Source organism: Colobus angolensis, unplaced genomic scaffold, assembly GCF_000951035.1.
Source record: "Colobus angolensis palliatus isolate OR3802 unplaced genomic scaffold, Cang.pa_1.0 Scaffold123, whole genome shotgun sequence".
NCBI lineage: Eukaryota > Metazoa > Chordata > Mammalia > Primates > Cercopithecidae > Colobus > Colobus angolensis.
In genome coordinates, this window is record NW_012113475.1 from 1914704 (window position 1) to 1937000 (window position 22297).

The following is a 22297-nucleotide window of genomic DNA, read 5'->3' on the forward strand; positions in this document are numbered from 1 at the left end:
TATCATTTCTAATAAAATAAAAGACACAGATGGCAAAACTCTCAATGATTGTTTGATTTTGTTAGGCGGTGGTTTTGAAAAGCAAAATATTTAAAATCCTATGTAAAACATTTTGGTTTTTTTAATTGAAATAATTCCATTTTCACAATCATGCTTTATGATTTAATTAGCTTTATGAGAATTCTGTCGTCTTATGGGAGAGATGTGATTTCTGTTTATTTCAATTGTCTTCAGTGCGTTCTCACACATTCAACAGTTTATATTTCCCTTAAATAGTCTACTAGCTGTTAAAAATAGTCCAGTTTCATAGGCATTTTTCTTTTATATAGTAATATCAGACAATGACGGGAATTTAGTAACTTTTCTTTCAATTTTGGGGAAAAAGATAAAGTCATTGAAAAATTCTTATTAAACTGTTCCTTGGAAGAATAAGAGCATTTGAAATCCCCATGTGCAACAAGATCAGCAGATCTTCAATTCTCAGCTTTTAAGTACTGCAAGCCCAGAAATTTGTGGGTTTCTTAAATCCCTATTTTTAGCCATTTGTAAAAGTCGTATCTCTACTGTCATTGTCTCTTGCTTCAGAGAAGACATGGTTAGTCCTGTAATAGTGCAGCGTTAGTGCTTTCAAGAGAAGGAGAATGATTGCATAACTGGTACACTTACATTTAAAATGAGTAAGAATGAAGAGTCTTGAGTGTGGCTCACAGGTATTTAGGAAAAAGAGCTACTGTTATGAGGGTGGAATCTCCATTGCATTTTATTAGATATAAGAAAAGCGCAAATGCCAGACTAGACTCAAGAAGAGAACAATTTGACTCTGCTTTCAAATGGGGGAGTAGCAAAATCACATTGAAGGAAAGCTGGTGGGATAGAGTGTTCTTTGTTTTTTTTTTTTTTTTTTTTTTTTTTTGAGACGGAGTCTGGCTCTGTCGCCCAGGCTGGAGTGCGGTGGCCGGATCTCAGCTCACTGCAAGCTCTGCCTCACAGGTTTACGCCATTCTCCTGCCTCCGCCTCCCAAGTAGCTGGGACTACAGGCGCCCGCCTTGTCGCCCAGCTAGTTTTTTGTATTCTTTGGTAGAGACGGGGTTTCACCGTATTAGCCAGGGTGGTCTCGATCTCCTGACGTTGTGATCCGTCCGTCTCGGCCTCCCAAAGTGCTAGGATTACAGGCTTGAGTCACCGCGCCCAGCCGGGACAGAGTGTGCTTATATCCATGGCTGACAAATGCAGTCAGCCACAACAGTTTACCCTAAGAATCTTGGATTTCATTATCTATGTGATTAACAGTTAGTGAATAATATTAGTTGTAATAATGTAATCAGAAACATGTTTTAGGAAGTTTACTGATGAATTCTTGAAAGAAAGAAGATAATCAAGGAAGTCACTGTATATTGTTTTTTGCTTTTTTTTTTCCTCTCAAAGATTCTTGAGCATATCTGTAGGCAGAATAGACAGAAGTAGAAAAGAAGAAAATATCAAATAATCTTAAAGTTGGAAGGAAACACAGAATACTTCTTTAACAAGACAAACGATCTTAGCGGAATGTCAAGTTTAAGTGCAGGCAACAACCGCTGTTAGCCCTTTGGTTATTTGAATACAGCTCTCACATATACCTGCTTTCATTAGGTAGAAAAATTTCAAGATGTATCATCAAATTGGATACTTTCTTCTGGAGATTCTTTGACTTGTCTATATAACTTTAATCAAAGCATCTTATAGTCCAGAGATTTTTAAATTACCACAATAACATCTTGGCATTTTGAATTCCCAGATATTCACTGTAAAGAGCTCAAGTTTTGAAGAGTACTGAAAAGAAGCTATATTTGTTTGGGTTGTTATATATATCTATACACACACACACACACATATATATATAGCATATATATACACACACACACATATATATGTATTACTCTGAATATTAAAAAGTAGAAAATTCCATCTTAAGGCACTTTACTTTCTCTGTTTTTATTCACATCAACTTTGCTTTCTTTATGTTGTGTCACTCAAAAAGGTGACCCATCTCTTATAGATAAGTACATTTGAAGGATTGACTTTCTTCAGTTTTAAAGGAATACAAGAACAAAGTGGAGAATAACTTTAACCTTTAATAAACTATATTAAATATTTAATCAAGTTAGAAAGTTGTTTACTAGAACTAATTTATATCTGACTTACTGGAGATTAGTGGCATTTGGAGAATTTTGAAACTCCAGAAGGGTACAGATATATTGTATGTCTGATAATACTAAGGAGAAAAGTAAAGGAAGATGAGGAGAAATAGGAGTGCAATGGTAGTTGCATTTTATGTAAGATGTTCACAAAAGGTCTTTTTGCAAAGATAGCATTTGAGCAGAGATCTTTGGGTGGCTAATTTGTGGGAAGAATATTTTAGGCAAAGAGAGTATCAAGTGTAAAGACCTCTTAGCAGCAGAGGACTGGGCCTGTTGACGAATGAGCCAGGAGAACAGTGTTGTAGCGGAGTGGTTGAGAGGGAGAGTAATGACAGATGAGGCCTAACGTGTATGGGGGAAGTTAGATCATGAAGGCCTTTGTAAGGATTTTGGGTTTTATCTGTGTGACATAGTAAAGGTTATGTGTGTTTTTAAGGAAGAGCAACATGATCTGACTTCTGATTTGACAGGTGCACTCTGACTTCAGTGTTGAAAATACCCTGATAGCAGGGTAATCAGGAGAAAGCAATGGTAGCTGACAGGATGGTAGCAGTGGAGAGAGAGTCATAAGGAATTGCTAGAGGATTAATATGCAGTGTGAGAGAAAGGGACATAAGGATGCCTGATTTTTAGATTGGACTGCAAAGATGGAATTGCCATTTTCTGAGATGGGGAGGGAGATTGTGAGATGAGCAGGTATTTGGAGGAAAACCAGAGATTTCCTTTGGGTTATGGTAAGGTTGAGATGTCTATTGGACATCTAAGTGAAAATGTTGACTAAGCCATAGAATATGTGAATCTGGATTTCACAGGCTAGGTCTGGCCTGGGGATGGGGACTTGGAAGTCCACGGTATGTAGCTGGGCATTTACAGCATGGAACTAGGTGAGATCGCCTGGAAAGGGGTGTACATAATAAAGAGGAGAGGTCCACAAACTGAACTCTGAGGAGTGTGCACTTGTGATGATTGTGGAAACAATGAAGAAGAACCAACAAATGCTTAATGAGGGACAAGACAAGAAGTGAGGAGAAAAACCAGGAGTGCTTTTTGTACTCAACACCAAGTAAGGAAAGTACGTCAGGAAGGGATTAGTCAACACTGACAAATGCTAGTTCTTAAATAAGGACTGAATTTAGCAGTGGTCTTAGCAATATAAAGATCATTCATTACTTTGACAAAAGCTGCTTCCTTGAAATTGTGGTGATAAAACCTTGACTGGAATATCTTTAAATGAAAATTGGAGAAAACAGAATGGAGACAGAAAGCATGAGAGATGCTTTTGAATGGTTTTGCCATAAAAGAGAGAATAGAATAGAATAAGTCAATAGCTGGAGGGAGGAAGTTTTATTTGTTTTTAAGGTTTAATACATTATGTTTGTAGGGAATAATCTGAATACATTTGTAGGTAATAATTTAAAGAAAACAAAATTAACCATGTAATGGAGAAAGAATGCAATTTCTGGAATGAGACGATTAATTTGCTGAGAGGGGATGGAATGCAGTGCAAATACGGGAGAGCTGGCCTTGGATAGACACAGGAGATGTTTAGCAATGATAAGAAAGGGAGATTACATGGGCAGGGTTGCAAGTGGATTGGCAATGTGGGACGAAGAATTGGTAGAAGTTCTTTTCAAAATGCTTCTGTGTTTTCAGTAATAGACCAATGTAGAGTAAGGATAATAGGAGAAGGTGTTTGAGGTTTGGGAGGAGAGTAAAGAATATGAATAGATCACCTAGACGAGTTAGGGATGCACTAATAGGATTGCTGGGGAGCACCCAGGGAAACACTGGAGATGAAAGCTTATGATTCTAAAATGTGATCACTCAGCTTAATGATCAGTAAATATTGTTCACAAAAATGAATTAACTGTGAAGTTCTTGGTTATTTTAACATCATCTAACCGTGCAGTTGCTAGGTCATTGCAAGGCAATAAAAAGCAGATGTATTTCCTAAAGAATTACTGTAAGATCTGGCCAAGTCAGTATATTTGCTAAATAACAAAGGCACCATCAGAGTTTCTACTAATTTGGTCCTAGATGAGAATAAATTGTGAAATTAGAACAATCATATAGGCTTTTGACATAACAGACTTTAAAAAACATTTTTCTACTTTTATAATTGTAGAAGCTGAGGTCCAGAGAGGTTAAAGGATTCCCTTGCTGTGAATCACATTACCTTTGACAAAGAATTTTGAATATTCTAGTAAATATGCTCTTCCAGGAATGTTACATTTTATTCTAATTTTATTCCTTTTAATATAGCATTCCTGTTAGGTTTTTCAATTTGTGTTTGATTGTACAGTTATGTAAATTCTTTTTGACAGATTTGTTATTAAGGGGAGAAAGATGAGTATGAATTCTAAAAGCTCATTAATTTTAAAGAAATGTGTCATGAATTAATGCTTTGAGTGCTATATTTTTCTCTTTACATTATGTTTTTCTGGTTGAATAGAGTTCTATCAAAATAAATAGGTTATTTAAAAATGATTAGGTAGGAGCTATATAAAAATTCTCCTAAGCATGTTCACTGTTCCCGAGAAATAGGTTGAATGTAATACCCAACTAGTGAAGCATTATCATCAGAAATACAAGATTACATTGTAGCCCTTCTTTACAAAGCTAGATATAAAAAATATTTTCTTTGTAAAACGTTTTCAAAATGTCTTTCACTTGAGTTAGCATTTAGTAAATTACAGTCCTTTCACCAAAGTGTATATTTCTTAAGCATATAAACTACAAAAAGAATGTCCTTTACCTACTTGTTTACAGGAAGTGAAACCAGTTACTTTCAACCTTTAGTATAGTAGTAGGTTTAATGAGGGATGAGTAAACTTTCACCATACAGATTTCAACAGCAGCTGACTTTCTTGAAGTTCAGGGAAAACACCATTTATCTTAGTTTAAAAATATGCACACCTGGTTAAAAAAAAAAAAAAGCAAGTTCACACTCCTCTGTGCTCTGTTTGACAGATAAAATATACACGGGGCACTAGTGATCAAATGTGGGTCAAAATAGCTGCTTTAATAATGGGCAAGATAGTTCCTAATAATTTCCAAATATAGAACTTTCTGGCAGAGATGCAGTGGAAAATGTATCTTAGACCTGAGGCTAAATTGAAAACCTGCCTCAGATCTAATCTTTGGAACCCCAGATCTAATCTTTGGAACCCACTCACTGTCCAACAGGCTTTACTACCTGGGAACATGAAGCAGGAGAGAAGAGCAGGGGCAGAGGTAGGGGCCTGTGCAGGGTCAGGATGTAGGAGGTGTAGAAGACAGAGTTTGTAATGTGTGTGAATATGTGTGTGTGTGTTCTGTATGTACATGCCTCTATATGTATGTGGAGAATATTTAATGAATTCTGCTCACCAGTTGTGAAAAACTCTGATGGATAAAATTTGTCACTCTTTATCCCTTAAGAGATTTGAATAAGTTGGTAGAAAGGAGCAGAACCTTTTTACATAACACAGACCCTTGCTACTCAAATGTGTGGTGGTTCTTGAATCAGCATCATCTGCATCACCTGGAAGCTTGTTAGAAATGCAGAATTTAAGGCTTAATCCCAGACCTACTGAATCAAAATGCGCTTTTTAACAAGACTTCTCTCTACTCCTGGGTGATTGGTTCGTGCATTGAATTTGAAAAGCACTTCACTCGTTGCCAGATGTTTTGCTCTAAATTCCTTCTTCTGTGTACTAAGGCATAATATAGGAAAGAGTCAAAGGATTTCTCCCTATGGCTGGAGATCATAAGCTTCCATTATTGAAGTGAGGTGTATAGTGTTTTTGAGATAGTCCAGTGGATGGGAATGTTTTTAAGATCTTTCAACTACAAAAGTGTGACAGTCAGAACATCTTATGTTAAAGATGTGCACATTACAGTTCTATATTAGATGCCATTTATAAAAGAGATTTCCATTGACTTTGTTGAAGATCAGATGGCTGTAGGTATGTGAGTTTATTTCTGGGTTCTCTAGTCTGTTTCACTGATCTATGCATCTTTTTTTGTACCAGTACCATCCTGTTTTGGTTACTGTAGCCTTATAGTATAGTTTGAAGTTGGCAGTGTAGTGTGATGCCTCCAGCTTTGTTCTTTTTGCTTAGGGTTGCTTTGGATATTTGGGCTGGTTTTCGGTTCCATATGAATTTTAGAATAGTTTTTCTTCTAGTTCTGTGATAAATGATATTGGTAGCTTGACAGGAATAGCATTGAATCTGGAGGTTTCCTTTGGCATTATGACAATTTTAACAATATTGATTCTTCCAACCCTTGAACATGAGATGTTTTCCATTTATTTTTGTCATCTGTGATTTCTTTTAGCAATGTTTTGTAGTTCTCCTTGTAGAGATCTTTTACATCCTTTGTTAGATTTATTCCGAGTTATTTAATTTTTTTGTGTGTTGCTATTGTAAATGAGATTACATTCTTGATTTGCCTTGAATGTTATTGGTGTACAGCAATGCTACTAATTTTTGTGCATTGATTTTGTATTCTGAAACTTCCCTGAAGTAATTTATCAGCTCCAGGAGCCTTTTGGTGGAGTCTTTAGGGCTTTCTTTTTTCTTTTTCTTTTCTTTTTTTTTTTTTTTTGGTGTATTCTTGCTCCATTGTCCAGGCTGGAGTTCAGTGGTGTGATCTTGGCTCACTGCAACCTCTGCCTCCAAGGTTCAAGTGATTCTCTTGCCTCAGCCTCCTGAGTAGCTGGGATTACAGGCGCATGCAATCATGCCCGGCTAATTTTTGTATTTTTTTAGTAGAAGCGGGGTTTCACCGTGTTGGCCAGGCTTGTCTCAAACTCCTGACTTTGTAATCCGCCCACCTCACCCTCCCAAAGTGCTGGGATTACAGACATGAGCCACTGTGCCCAGCCCTCTTTAGGGCTTTCTAGGTATAGAATTATATTGTCCCTGAAGAGAGATAGGCTGACTTCTTCTTTTCCTATTTGGATGCCTTTTATTTCCTTCTCTTGCCTGATAGCTTTGGCTGGCACTTCCAGTACTATGTTGAATAGGACTGCTGAGAGTAGGTATCTTTGTTTTGTTCTGGTTCTCAAGGGGAATGTGTCCAGTTTTTGCCTGTTCAGTTTGATGTTGGCTGTGGGTTTGTTATAAATGGCTCGTAATATTTTGAGTTATATTCCTTCAATGCCTAGTTTCTTTTTCTTTATTATTATTATTGTTTTTTTGAGACAGGGTATCACTCTGTTACACAGGCTGGAGTACAGTGGTACGATCATGGCTCACTGTAGCCTTGACCTCCCAGGCTCAAGAGATCCTGCCACCTCAGCCTTATGAGTAGCTGAGACTATGGATACATACCACCACATCTGGCAAATTTTAAAATTTTTGTTGTATGTACATGGGGGTCTTACTATGTTGCCCAAGTGGATCTCAAACTCCTAGACTTAAGTGATCCTGCTGCCTCAGCCTCCCAAAGTTCTGAAATTACAGGCATGGGTCCCCACTCCCATCCCTTAATGTCTAGTTTCTTAAGGGTTTTTATCGTGAAGGGAGGTTGGATTTTATTGAAAACTTTTTCCATATCTATTGAGATGATTATGCGGTTTTTATTTTTAATTTGTTGGTATGATGAATCACATTGATTTATTTGCGTATGTTGAACCAACCTTACATCTCAGGAATGAGGCAGACTTGATCCTGGTTAATTAACTTTTTGGTGTGCTGCTAGATTCAGTTTGCTAGTATTTTGTACTGTATTTAACTATTGAGTACTGTGTCCAGCATATGGGTGCTGGGATCATTTGTACCCCAAAGCCCAGCATCCCACAGTATTTACTTTTGCAACAAACTTGCATATGTACCCCTGAATTTAAAATAAAAGTTGAAAAAAAAAAAGAGATTTGTGCTGCTAATTTAAAAAAGTTGTAAAACTCAAATAAGAAATAAAACGTTAAACTTACAGTGAGGCAGTCTGGCTTTAATTATTGAGTTATATACAGTTAGCTACATAATAAGGGCAAGTGATAATATTTCAGAGTCTTAATTTCCTTAGGAGTAGTTTACTCTTCATGGGCTGGAAGTGGGGTTGGAACTACATAAAAATGTAAACATGATACGAAAACCTGAAACTTTAAAATAACTTTAAAAAGATTAGACCAGGTGTGGTGACTCATGCCTGTAATTACAGAACGTTGGGAGGCCAAAGTGGGAGAATCAGTTAGGACCAGGAGTTCAAGACCAGCCTGGACAACATAGCAAAATCCTGTCTTTAAAAAATAAATAAATAAATAAATAAATAAATAATACATAAATATTGATATGTCTATGGAGTAGGATGCCTGTACATGTGTTTGGTGTTAGCAGTGAAGGGGGTTATACTATTGAGATTTGAGATTGAGGATCAAGGCTTTTTATGCCCTGTGAAATGGTTTGGAATTTGACCCAAGGTTAAGGAGAAATTATTAAAGGATTTATGCAAAGGAGTGAAGTTGGCGTTTTAGAAGGCTAATTCTGGCTTCAGTGCAAAGAATGGGAGTTGAAAGATCACAGAGAGAGATGGGCTAGAAATTATTTGAATAATCTACAAGAGAATGATGGTGACATGAATTGGAAGTATGGAAATAGGGATGAGGAAAATGAACTTTTTATGAGGATGTATCTACAGGATGCATTGACTTATTTGTTCAGGATTGATGGGGAGAACAATGTCATGAGTAATTCCTATGTTTTGGGACTTCATTATTATAGGAAATATAGGAGAAGAAGTAAGTTTGGAAAGAAATAATTGATTCTGTTATCAGGTTATTTTTTAGAGTAGACATCCAATTCTAGATGTCTGGTAAACAAGTATGCCTTTAAATATTTATCTTGAAAGGGGTTAGGGCTTATTTTTCATACTATATAATTTATATATTATTCAGTCTTATCCCAATTATTATATATATGTTGTTGCCTTCAAATCTGCATTCTCAGTCTGTGTCACTTACCTAAACCCTAGTCCCAAATATACTTATGTGAATCACTTGTGAGTTTAAGCTTATTTTCTTTTTTTTTTTTTTTTTTTGAGGCGGAGTCTCGCTCTGTCGCCCAGGCTGGAGTGCAGTGACCCAATCTCAGCTCACTGCAAGCTCCGCCTCCCGGGTTCACGCCATTCTCCTGCCTCAGCCTCCTGAGTAGCTGGGACTACAGGCGCCAGCCACTGCGCCCGGCTAATTTTTTGTATTTTTAATAGAGACGGGGTTTCACCGTGGTCTTGATCTCCTGACCTTGTGATTCGCCCACCTCGGCCTCCCAAAGTGCTGGGATTACAGGCGTGAGCCACCGCGCCCGGCCGCTTATTTTCAATAAAAATCATACCTTGCTCTTCACTGTAAATGTGTTATATATATGTAGTTGCCTTCAAATCCACGTTCTCAGTCTGTGGCACTTACCTAAACCCTAGTCCCAAATATATTTATCTGTCTCATTTGTGAGTGTAATTTTATTTTTAATAAAAATCATGCCTTGCTCTTCATTGTAAATGAAGTGGGGATTTTTCAGATCCCACTGCTTATATTGGGCATGTGGACTATTTTTCAGTTTTAGATACTGACAAACATACTTATTTTGCGAGAAAAATTATAATTTTACTGGTTTTGATGTCACTCTTGTACCTGAAATAATACCTTGTAAGTATCCTATGCTTAAATAAAGTTATTGAGTTAAATACTAGAAGTTGAGTCTTCAGATTGCTTCTTTAAGTTAGGAATAAGGAAATAGATCTATGGGAAATAGCACGATAATGATAAGTAAAATATTATTAAGTATTTTTATGTTGCTAATATTTCTCTGTCTTAAGATTACTAAGACCATGTGCCGTAGTTTCCTCTTATCTGCAGTTTTGATTTCTGTAATTTCAGTTAACCTGTGGTCAATCCTAGTCTGAAAATAGGTATGTACAGTACAATAAGATGCTTTGAGAGAAAATGAGAACACACATCACTTTTATTACAGTATGTTGTTATAACATATTTTGTTTTTAGTTATTTTTGTTAATCTTTAACTGTGTCTACTCTAGAAATTAAACTTTATCATAGGTGTGTATGTATAAGGAAAAACACAGTATAGATAGGACTTGGTACTATCTGTGGCTTCAGGCATCTGCTGGCGGTCAACTAGATAAGGGACAACTACTGTAATTCAAAACATTTAATTTCATCACTTTAGCACTTATCTCAAAACAACAAACTCTGCTTCTCTGGGGCTTATTCTTCCATGATTTTTTTTTTTAACTTTGTTGCCTATGTGATTTTTTCCCCCTGCACATGAGTATATGTTTATATCTCTTTTTGATTTGTTTTTTTTTTTTTGGCTCTCTGTGACTTAAGCTATCACTCTTAGATTTTAATGAACAGGATTTCTGACAACATAACAAAACAGAAATGAGGTTTGATGGGCTTCAGCATACATAAAGTGCATATCCTGTCTGAAAAAAATTCAAGCATGCAACACATCTGGCTTGTTTCTGTACTTTGTATCCATCTCTACTGGCCAATCTTGTGCATTTGCGACAGCAATGACATTGATGAATCACTTTAATTTACCAGGCAATGGACACCTTGCCAAGGCTATCTGTAAGAACCAGCTAGAGCTGGTCCTGATCATTTCAGATATGTGTATTGTTTCAAAAAACTGTAACTGATCAGATGCAATTTAGATGTATTGTTGTACCACAAACACATAGAAATACATATTTTAATAGCCTCTGGATTTTAATTTTTCTTACCCCTTTTCCATTTTTGAAATAAAGATAAATAACTATATAAACATATGCTAATTTAGTTATGTGGTAAAATTAATCGTGAAATAATTTGGCAATTTTTTGCATTGTGAAGATCATTTAAAAATTGAATTTATATAAATGGGAATCGATTTTTAGAAAACAATATTATCTTTATGTCATTTAATAAGCAAGGAATCATTATTTTGACAATAACAAGTTGTGGTATCAATTTTTCAGTTAAATACTTCTAAACCTGAGGTGGGAAACAGGCAATAGAATACATAAAATCCCAAACTATTATAAGTTTCAGTGGAAATATGCCTAATGTTAGTATAAGAAAAAATAATCTTGGGAACATTATGGAGAGAGTAGATAATTACATATAATATGAAGAGGTTATGTTCTCTTGATGCTTAGTGTTGGAACCGAACTCTCGATTCCCTCCTGGGCAGGGGTCGTCGCGAAGGATCACCGACACGAAGTTCACAGCAGAGAGTTATTTATGACTAGCGCGCTAGGGTCCCAAGCTCTAAGTTGGTCCTGGGACCCCGACTGCTTGTTACAGGCTGTTTATATAGGCTAACACAAGTTCAAACACAGCTTATGGCGCGAAATTCAAACAAAGCTTAAGGCGTAAAATGATTGGGTCTAGCTATAGCCTGAGCAAGGGGTCTTGGTTTAATTGGTTAGAGCAGGACCTTATGAGGTTCTTTCCTGGAGTTGATAATTCCGGGAACTTCGAGGCAGGGTGAGACCCCTGGAATTGGCAGGGTGGGACCTCATGAGGTTGTTTCCCGGAATTGGCAGGGGTGGGACCCTATCAGGGTGGAACACTATCCAGGCAGGGTGGGACCCTATCTAGGCAGGGTGGGACCCTATCTAGGGCCACCTGGTGCTAACTTTTTAGGTTTTGTAAGGCCTACTAGTTTCACTTAGAGTGTATGAAAGTTATATATTTTTGAAAATCATTCAGAGCTAATATTGTATTTAGATAGACTAGATAGCTTGCTATGATTATGTGGTATAATTACAGCATTAAAAAAATTCAGCATATTTACAGAGCACCTACCATATGCTAAGACCTGTACCAGGCATTTTCACACATAGGCAGTGCATTAGACAGCATATTATATTATAACACACAAGCAAGATCTGATGTCCTCGAAACAAATTCCTTCGCTTGTTGTTTTTTGATACCTGGAATTCTGATCAAGCCTCAAGACATAAAACTTTTATCACTATTAAAATACAAATTGTATCTCTATTTCTTAAAAAATACATTTGTTCCTTCAGGGAATTATTACTTGAGCCTTTAGTAACATCTACCCTTTGGCATGAATGATTACTGTATAATGTCTGCTGTAAGCGAGCTTTGACAGCAGAAGTAGGAATGAGTTTAGATGCTTTGACTATTTGAACTGATCTGGTACAGGACAAAAAGTAAGAGCCACGTGATAAAGATTGTTTATTTGTTTTGCCTACATTACACATCAAGTGAGACTGATCCTGGCTGCTTTTATTACCACTAATTGAAGAAAACATAGCTTGTATATTAGATAAATGAAATATTTATACCTAAAAATCTAAGTTATTCTGTTTTTTCTTTGTAATATTCTCAGAATGACTCATATGTTTTCACTGTGTAATAGTAGTACAAGCACATCAAATTATCAAAGAGTAAATTTCGCAGGCTCCGGTAACAAAGCAAGCTGGTGCATGGAAATGATTTCTGAGCTGGGGATATTCATGAGACATAATCTTGAGGCAATTCTGGCTTAAAGACACAGGGTTAGGCAGACATGTCCTGTATTTGGAAAGGGGCATATTTAGAAGGGGTCTTCCTGGGGCCTTCTTTCCTTAAGAAGATATCTTATTTCTCATCAGCATTTTAAAAAAGAGACCTGGATAAAATAATTAGAGTTTAAAATATACTTCTATCCATTCCTGTCTTTTGTGTTCTTATAATTAATTTTCCTTCCTTCTCTTTCACTTCACTATTCATGCCACCACATTGAAACATTTCTTATGGTTGTTAGTAGGAGTTATGTGCATAGTTCACAAGATGAAATGTTTTAATAGCGTTGCTTCTGTTTTAAAGGCAAGTTTGGGCTTGGCTAGATTTAAGAGTTGCTTTGAAAATGTGGCTTAGTATATTGTTTCTAAATCACAATGTGGAATTAGAACAAGGGAACAGATCACACAATTTACACATGTTTATTTTATAGTGGAATTTTTCTTTTATGTAAATTTCAAAGTGCCTTTTTAATCCATTGGTACTCTACCAACACTGGTTTTTTAAATTTTGTTTTTTCTTGTTTTTAATGTATATCTTTCATATTCATATTTGCATGAATACCTTCCATAATTATTTCAAATTGAGACCTTAATGAAAACAAACTCTTTCTGATTTCTTTTAATTGAAAATTTATTGAGTAAATTATAGATTCATATGCAGTTTTACATGCAGAGGTTCTGTGAACCCTTTGCCAATTTCCCTCAGTGCTAATATCTTGCAAAATTATAGTACAGTATTATACCCTGGGGTATTTACTCAATCCACTGAACATTTAGATTTCATCAATTTTCCATGTATTTATTTGTATGTATATATGTGTGTGTGTGTTTGATTCTGTATAGTTTTTCATATATACAGGTTCACGTATCCACCACCACAGTCAAGATGCTGAACAGTTCCAGCACCACAAGGGTTCCTCTTATTCCCTTTGTATAACTACACTCATCTCCCTTCTGTTCCCCCATTCCTAACCCCATGTAATCACTGATGTATTCCTCATTTCTAAAATTTTGTAGTTTCAAAAATGTTGTATAAATGGAATGATAGTCTGTAACTTTTTTGATTGACTTTCCCTATGTGTTTTAAATAACTGATATGTATTTTTTTTCACTGTGGATTTTGGTCAAAAGACTGTTAAGTATGTGATAAAACTCAATATTGATTTTCCTGTTATAGATTCAGGGTAAATTTGTACTTCTTTACATTTTAGCATTTATGGAAATGACTAACTCTTCATTATTTTTATTGATGGAGGGACCTGAGACCCAGTTGCATGGTACAGAATATGACAGGCTACAAACAAGAATTGTGTGACTGTGGGTCAGAGAAATATTGATTGCATTGCATTGATTTTTAACATGGATGATTCATGTGGACATTGATCACTGGAGTGTAATATGGACCAGGTTATCTCAAGGGTGTCCCAAGTGAGAGACAGAGGTAGATTTGGCATGAGAATGTCTAGTAGTTTACAAATCTTGAGCCTACTTTATGACCTTTATGGATCCTTAACTGAATGGAATGTGTTAAATGTATACACTGTTAATCCAGTGATTTCAGTGAAATAATTTTGGATCTAGAGGAAATAATGTAACTTAAAAAATGTCTGTATTGCAATGAATATGACATGGGTCAAAGAAACTTGCTCATTGTAGGCCCAAATTATAGAATTTATTTTATGTGTCTTCTCAGCTTATTTGTCCTATGGGAAAGGAAATAAAAAAATTAATTAATATTCTTCACAATTAGACCTTTATGACTTCAAGAAGGTAGATAATGTCTTTTACATCTTTGTATCTCAGTACTTAGCTAGAGAGAACATGCTCAGTAAATATGTGTTGAATAACTGTAGCTTATGTGGTTGGGAAGTCGCTAATGTAAGTGCATATTATCCTAGTACTCTTTTCAGTCAATATTTTCTTCATGTGTTAGTAAGAGATAGGTTGGAATTTTTAGCAGTGGTATCATACAGATCTTTAGAGATTTTATATTCATCTATGTACAGAACCCAGCTAATCAATTTGAGTTCATAGTTAGAGCTCCAGTTCATCAGAAGATGGAGAAAAGGCAGACTCCTGAAGTTGACATATGACAAGGGGATTTCTATAGTTTGCATTTTATTCACTTTTTCCCAATGCCCCTTTCTATTGTCACTGCTTTGTGGGGTGTCAGTATCACCCAACAATCATTTGAAGTGATTTTGAAGATACTGTTATAAAACAGCAGTTGTAATGAATTACTCAGGGTGCTGCATTGTACAATGAAAATAGGCTTAAGTAGAAAACTAATGGCTACCTAGAAGTGTCTTTTGTGGCAGGAAATATTTTAGATAGTTTGTTCATCACCTGTATTTATCATTTGCTGTCTCAGTCTATTATAACATTTTTTTCTTTCAATTCTCTAAATACTATAAAGAAATGATTACAGTGTGGAACACACATAATGATTAGTACATGAAACACACACATATGCTTTATTTCACACTGATTCAAGATACATTTGATGGAAGAAGAGATTTCTGGCTTTTCCACAGTTAATGTGTAATGTTGGGCATGTAAATAGACACTCAAAACAGATTTTTTGAATAAATGAGTGGTAGTATTTGTAATTTAAAACTGATGCAGAGGGATGTGCCAGTTTCAGTACTTCAAGGACTCCATAAAGGCAGGATCATAATTAGTCTAGTTCTTATTAGTATATTTCTCAGTGACTCTGAATTTTCCAAGAACACCAGACGCTTCCAGTTCCTGGCTTGTGTACTCCAGCAGCTCTTAGTGGTTCAGTGTGCAGGCCCTTATCCCTCTCATATATACAACTTCCCAATCATAAGACAGGCCCATAAGATCCTGCAAAATTTGGTTCCACTCTTTCTGTTCCTACTATGCCTGAGTTTAAAATGACTTCCTTCTTTTTCTTTTTTTCTTTTTTGAGACAGTTCTCACTCCAGGCTGGAGTGCAGTGGCACCATCATGGCTAACTGCAGCCTCGGCCTCCATGGATTCAAGCTATCCTCCCAACTCGGACTCCTGAGTATTTGGGACTACAGGTGCATACCACCATACAAGGCTAATTTTTTTTTTAATTTTTATTTTTTGTAGAGACAAGGTTTTGCCATGTTTCCCAGGCTGGTCTCAATCTCCTGGGCTCAAGCCTTCTGCCCACCATGGCCTCCTAAAGTGCTGGGATTACAGGCATGAGCCACTGTGCCTAGCCCAAAGTGACTTTCTGTTACCTATTCTAAAGTTAAGAAGAAAACAAAAATGGAAAAACAAGTAACTTAGACTACAGCCTTCACTCTTGAGTGGGACAGATTTCTATAGATGCATTATCTCATTTGAGTCTTACAACAACCTGAGAGGTGGGCATTATATTATCTATTTGGCAATTGAGAAAATAGAGGCTTATAGAGGCTATTAAACTAGTCTAATGTCATAAGTGCTGGAACTAGTCTTTGGTCTTATAGCAATGAGATTCTAAAGCTATACAGTTAGGTTATTGCTGGATTTGTCTCTTCTGCCTTTGGTATAGAACCTACTTGCTCTGTCTAGACCATCTCTATATCTATTGCTTTTTTCCTCATTTTTGTGTCTTTTCATTCCCTGGAGATTGATGCTTTAGATATGCTACTGGTTTGATAACAGCTTTGCTTCAGTAGTGGTTTAAAATTGGCCACAGATGCTTTGCTGCTTCTCTCATCAAGAAGTGATATCTATTTTTCCTCCTCTTTTACCAAGGAGGTAAACTTGTGACTTGCTTTGAATAATACAGTGTGGTGTATGTAATATTGTATCAGTTATGGGCTTTAAGAGGGCTGGCAGCTATCACTTTCACTCTCTTGGACCCCCAGGCCATCATGTAGTGTGGTTGCCTACCCTATTGGAGATGCTGCGAGGAGAGTGAGAGAGATGCCTGGTTAGCTAGCAGTTGTTCCAGCTAGCTCAGCTGAATCACCAGGTGTGTGAGTAGGATAATTTTGGATTTCAGCCCCAAATGAGTCCGCAGATAACTGCTTCTGCATAAATGGCCTATGTGAGATCAGGAGAAAAGCCAGCCAGCTGAGCCTTGCTCAAATTGTAAAATCATAAGCAAATACTCAGTCATGTTAAGCCATTAAATTTAGGAGTGTTTTGTTTTGTAGAAATAGGTATCTGAAATACCCAGTGACTTACACATTTACTTCATCTCCATATACTGAAGACTGAATGTTGGTTTCTATCATCCCTATGCCCATCCCAAGATACTGGGCCCTCAGGCAAGGTGAGGTTCTAGTTTCTGTAGGAAAGGGAAAGAAATTTAAGGGATATGGGGTATTAAAAATTAGACAAGTGAAGATGCAGTTGGTATGAGAAAATTAATTTCAACTATCTGAAGGCTGTTTTGCAAGAGGAATATAGTTGGTTTTGAGAATTCAAGGAATGGAAAGATGAAACACATTGATAATCCACATATGAATAAATATGTTTAATTTCAGTGTGATGAAGCTTTCTTTACAGGTGCTTCACAAAGGGGCTTTGGCTTTCCACGTTGTTGAGATATGTGACTGTTGTGGAGGGGTGCTTCTTGGTCTTCCTTCAAGAAAGAACTTGTTCTTCAGCTATGAGGAATACAGGTAGATAACAGGTCTTGGCTCCCAAACCTTTAGAATCCTCTGCAAGATTCAAGCTCAGGACGTGCTTTTCCAGATCATCTCCCAGCCAATGACTGAGCATGATGGGATTCTAGGGACCTGACCATTTCTTCCAATGTAGGATTCACTTGACCAGTTGTCTTTTTGGCAGAGTGCCACATGGGTTAGTCAAGACACTGTGGAATTTTTATTGCATTCCCTGCATTGTTCTCCATGTCCAATTCTTCTTACCCTCTTTTTTCCCCCCACAAATGTCAGATCTGCCTTGCAGTCTGAAGGCTTTCCTTGCATAACCTTTTTTCATTCCCCTTTACCTTCCCTGCTGTTACTCCCCAGCAGTCTCGTACTTTTAACTCTGGCTCAGCGTCTGCTTCTGAGCAAGGTGCAGTTGAGAGAACTAAAATGACAAATCTGTCAGATTAATATGATCTGTAGCTTGTTTGCTTCTAGGTAGAGTTGGATAATCATTTTATAACAATTCTAAGAAAACTTAGTGCATTTTACCGCATGAGATGCCTTTTGAAGTAGAGAAGACACCTGTCTAAATCACCAACTTTATACTTTGGGAAATCTGTTTCCTGCCGAGTTTCAAAATTGCATTCGTCTTATGGTCCTTAAATTTACTTTATGTCCTAATATTCGTAACTACATAGAGTCATTTGAATTTGCTAAACATAGCACAAAAGGTGGAAATTATCACTATTTAGTAAAAGACATCTATTTAAATAGAGCTCTTTGCAACATGTATTCAGCTATGAGGAATTTTCTGAGCAAGTAGCACTAACATTGAAGACTATTAAAGAAAAAGGAGTAGAAATCATGATGCTATTTATTATCATTTGAAAAGTATATTTTATTTTGTTCTATTAATATATTTCAGTATGAATGAGGCACTCAGATCTTGGATAATTAGCACATCAAATAATAAAAATCATTTATCGGACACTATTAAACTGTGCCTTTCTTACATATATTCTTTTTATTAAAATGTGCTGAAATTTACTTCATAATCTTGAGTTGTAATAAAGTGTTTTAAGGTTATTACTTTTTAAAAATGTTGTGCTTATGTGATATGAATGGAAAACAAATACTTTAGAGGTTTGAAATTATAAAATCAGAAAATAATATTAGGCAGCCTTTGTATTCCCAGACCTCTTGTATTTATAGAGGGGGATCTAGGGCAAAAATAATTGCCCAAACATAACATTCATAACATTTCTCTGAGTGGGCCTCTGCATACTCCAACCTCTCTTCTACTTCTTGTTTTTTTTTTTTTTTTCTTTTGAGATGGAGTCTCGCTCTTGTCACCCAGGGTGGAGTGCAGTGGCATGATCTCGGCTCACTGCAACCTTTGCCTCCCCAGCTCAAGCAATTCTCCTACCTCAGCCTCCCAAATAGCTGGGATTACAGGCGCCCGCCACTACACCCAGCTAATTTTTGTATTTTTAGTAGAGATGAGATTTCACCATGTTGGCCAGGCTGGTCTCGACCTCCTGACTCAGATGATCCGCCCGCCTTGGCCTCCCAAAGTGCTGAGATTGCAGGCCTGAGCCACTGTGCCTGGCCCAACCTATCTTATTCTTTTGAAATTTGGAGTCCATTGATATCTTCTGTGAGACCTGGTGGGAAGAAATAGGCCTCACAGCACACTGAGTTTTTGAGTTGCCCTCCACATTTTTAAAGCTGATCATTATTGAGTCCCTATTATCTGACAGATACTCTCGTAAGTTATTTATTTAAATTATCCCATTAAACATTATCACAATTATATTAGATGGGGGCTGTTATTATTTCCATCTTACACACAAGAAATTTGAGGCATAGAGAGGTTAAATAATTTGAGCAGTGTTACTCTAACTCACTTTTAAAAATTATTTGATATATTAAATGGCAGTGCTTGGTTTTAACCCAGCTGTGACTGGCTGTGAGGTCCATCCCATCATGCCCATTATGTTACCTCAACTTTTATATTGTCCTACTTCCTTTGCTGTGCTCTCTGTCACTGAGAGATGAAAGTGCTGCTAGTTGGCATAGAAGAAACTGCTGCTGCTGCGGCGTTTACTGTTGTCTGCCATCTCTGTTACCATCAAGACCTGGGCTGTGTATGTTCAAGGTGCAGGGAACTAATGTATAAGGAGTTAAAGGAACACTTGCTGCTGCCAAATATGTTGTTATCACTAACTGCACCACTGCTATCATTAGTGCTGCTGCCAACACTGCAAGCCCTGCTGCTGCCAGTGCCAATTCTGCTGATGCCTGGGGCTCTCCATGTCCCAGGGTGATTCTGTAGACAAGCAGCTGCTTTTAGATTTCACTTGCTCATTACCTGTAGATCCTTTGCCTTAGAACTCAAGCTTAAGCCCATGAAGCCTGAGATAGAACACAATTGGAGGTATGTTTTATCTTCCCTAGCATCTGGGACAACTGGCCTTGAACCAAACATGTGCACCTCGTTTTTCTTTTCCCTTCTTCCTCTGAGATTTCTTTTCCCAGAGGCTCTTTCTTATTTCATGCAATGCTCCCCTAGCCCTGGAAACAGGAACATAAACACTCGAACCCTAGAATGAACATAATTTAGTCTTAACTACATTTGATATTTTAGTTTGAAAGAAATAAAGCACTCACATTTCATAATCCTGAACACATATAAATTTACACTTAGTTATCTGTGCAAAAATTGAATCATGATAATTATTAAAGAGTTACTATGCAAGTGTAGATAACTTTGGTATAAACCAAGAGTGGTTTCAGTATACTTTTGTAAAAAAAAAACTACAGTTCAAAAATTCAGGTCTATCTTTGAAGCTCTATCAATAATTCATATACCTCATATCAAAAAGCTTACCAACGGACAAGATGATTTTGTTAGTGGGAGTGGTTTACTTTTTACTTTTGCTTCCAACCCTAACTCACAAGAAGGGCAATAGTCTATCAAAGCTGGAAAATAAGAAAACAGCATTCAAATTTACAAACCTCTGTTTACTAAAAACATGCAAAATAAATAATCTTTTTTTGAGACAGTGTCTCGTGTCTCCCAGGCTGGAATGCAGTGGCATGATCATGGCTCAATGCAGCCTCGACCTCCCAGGCTCAAGACATCCTTCCACCTCAGTGCCCCCAAGTAGCTGGGACTTCAGATGCATGCCATAATGCTTGGCTAATTTTTAATTTTTTGTAGAGATGGGGTCTCCCTTTGTTGCTCATGGTGCTCTTGAACTCCCAAGTTCAAGCAGTCCTCCCGCCATGACCTTGCAAAATGTTGGGATGACAGCTGTAAGCCACTACGCCTGGCTAAAATAAAGAATTTTTAAATGGAGGAAAAGAATCTTACGTTGTTTAATTCTTTATTGTCTTAACTGAAAGCAAAAGCCTGTTTGAACTTTTTTTAATCGAGAAAAGCATATGGGGAGAAAAGAGCTCTAAGTTCCATGCCAGATGCTAAAAAAAAAATTGTTTACCAGTAGTCTAGTGGGGCAGGGGGTGGGGGTAAAAGAAAAAGTTGTATTAAAATCTTGATGAAGATATTCTGCATCAAGGACTATTTTATTTTTTCTTAAGGGCGAAACAATATTTTTTTGTTTGAGGTCAATGAAAGTTTATGTTTTTATCCCACCTGGGATAATAACAATTGAGAGTTTTGTGTTTTATTTTTTCTAATTGAGAATATGGCGATTGGTAAATAATATGGTAAGTAATTTGCATTTAGAATAAGGTGAGGTTCTTGGTTTTCCAAATTATTGATTTGTGGAATGAATTTGCATCTAGACTCTTTTTTTCAGTAAATTTCATGAGAAATGTAATTGTTTTTAGGAATGTAATTTTATTAAAAACTTTAAATGTGAGAATTTGGGGATGTATTCATATTTAAAGTTATCATAACATGTTAGATGTTGTCATACTGTGTGTGTATATGTGTATTCTATGGGTCTGTGTGTATGTGTGTATATTTAGCGGACATTTTTCTTTTTTTTTTTTTTTTTGAGAGGGAGTCTCGCTCTGTCGCCCGGGCTGGAGTGCAGTGGCCGCATCTCAGCGCACTGCAAGCTGCGCCTCCCGGGTTTACGCCATTCTCCTGCCTCAGCCTCCCGAGTAGCTGGGACTACAGGCGCCCGCCACTACACCCAGCTAATTTTTGTATTTTTAGTAGAGACGGGGTTTCACCATGTTAGCCAGGATGGTCTCGATCTCCTGACCTCGTGCTCGGCCTCCCAAAGTGCTGGGATTACAGGCTTGAGCCACCGCGCCCGGCCCATTTTTCTTTTTAATTGATTAGGTTTTCTTAATTGTAAAGTTGGAATGAAAGAAAAATGTATTAGTATATGATGCATGAAAAACAAACCAGTGATGCTATTGTGTTTAAGCATCTCTATATGGATATGGGTTTTGTTATATTTTGCGAGCTACATGTCAGAGTATATTGTAAAGAACTCTATTTATATGTAAAATAAAAATGAGAAAGCAGTGCAGAGAGAAATGAAATATAATTGCCTTACATTTCTGATTCTCCTTCATTTTTAGTTTTTAATGGGAATTTCTGTCTTTTGTCTGCATGAAGATGCTAATGTTCTCTTAATGTACTTAAAATTGTAGAGTAAGAACTTTCAAATTTCTAGGAAGACAAATGGCATTTATAAATATTAGTGTTTATGAGTACTTAATATCCCCTCTGTCATCTGCATTTAATGTTTTCATTTCCTTTTAACAATATGTGTAAGAACTCATTGTGCTGTGCTTAGAGTTTTTTTACTAGATAGAATTTTTTTCTTATCCTCTAAACCTGGTTAAGCAGATGAGATTTGAAAGTAGTTGAATTCAGAGCTCTTAATTGAGCAGAGTGTTTCGCAATCGCTTTTCCAAGAAAATTTTAAAAGATTAAAATTGTAATCTTTGTCGTATAGACCACAGAAACTTTCATTCATACATCCTTAGAAAATTAAAACAAGACAAAATAACAATTTGGGAAATAATCAATTAAA

At 36.7% G+C, this 22297-nt stretch overlaps 1 protein-coding gene across 2 annotated transcripts in view; it reads left to right on the plus strand.

The window, feature by feature from the left end:
- The first annotated feature begins 19400 nt into the window (after nt 1-19400).
- Nucleotides 19401-22297, plus strand: part of CCSER1 (coiled-coil serine-rich protein 1) — a 1373537-nt gene continuing 1370640 nt past the window's right edge. For both annotated transcript variants that reach the window (XM_011932673.1, XM_011932681.1), the window contains exon 1: nt 19401-19713. The gene's annotated coding sequence lies outside the window, so the exon portion shown is untranslated. The remainder of the gene's footprint in view (nt 19714-22297) is intronic.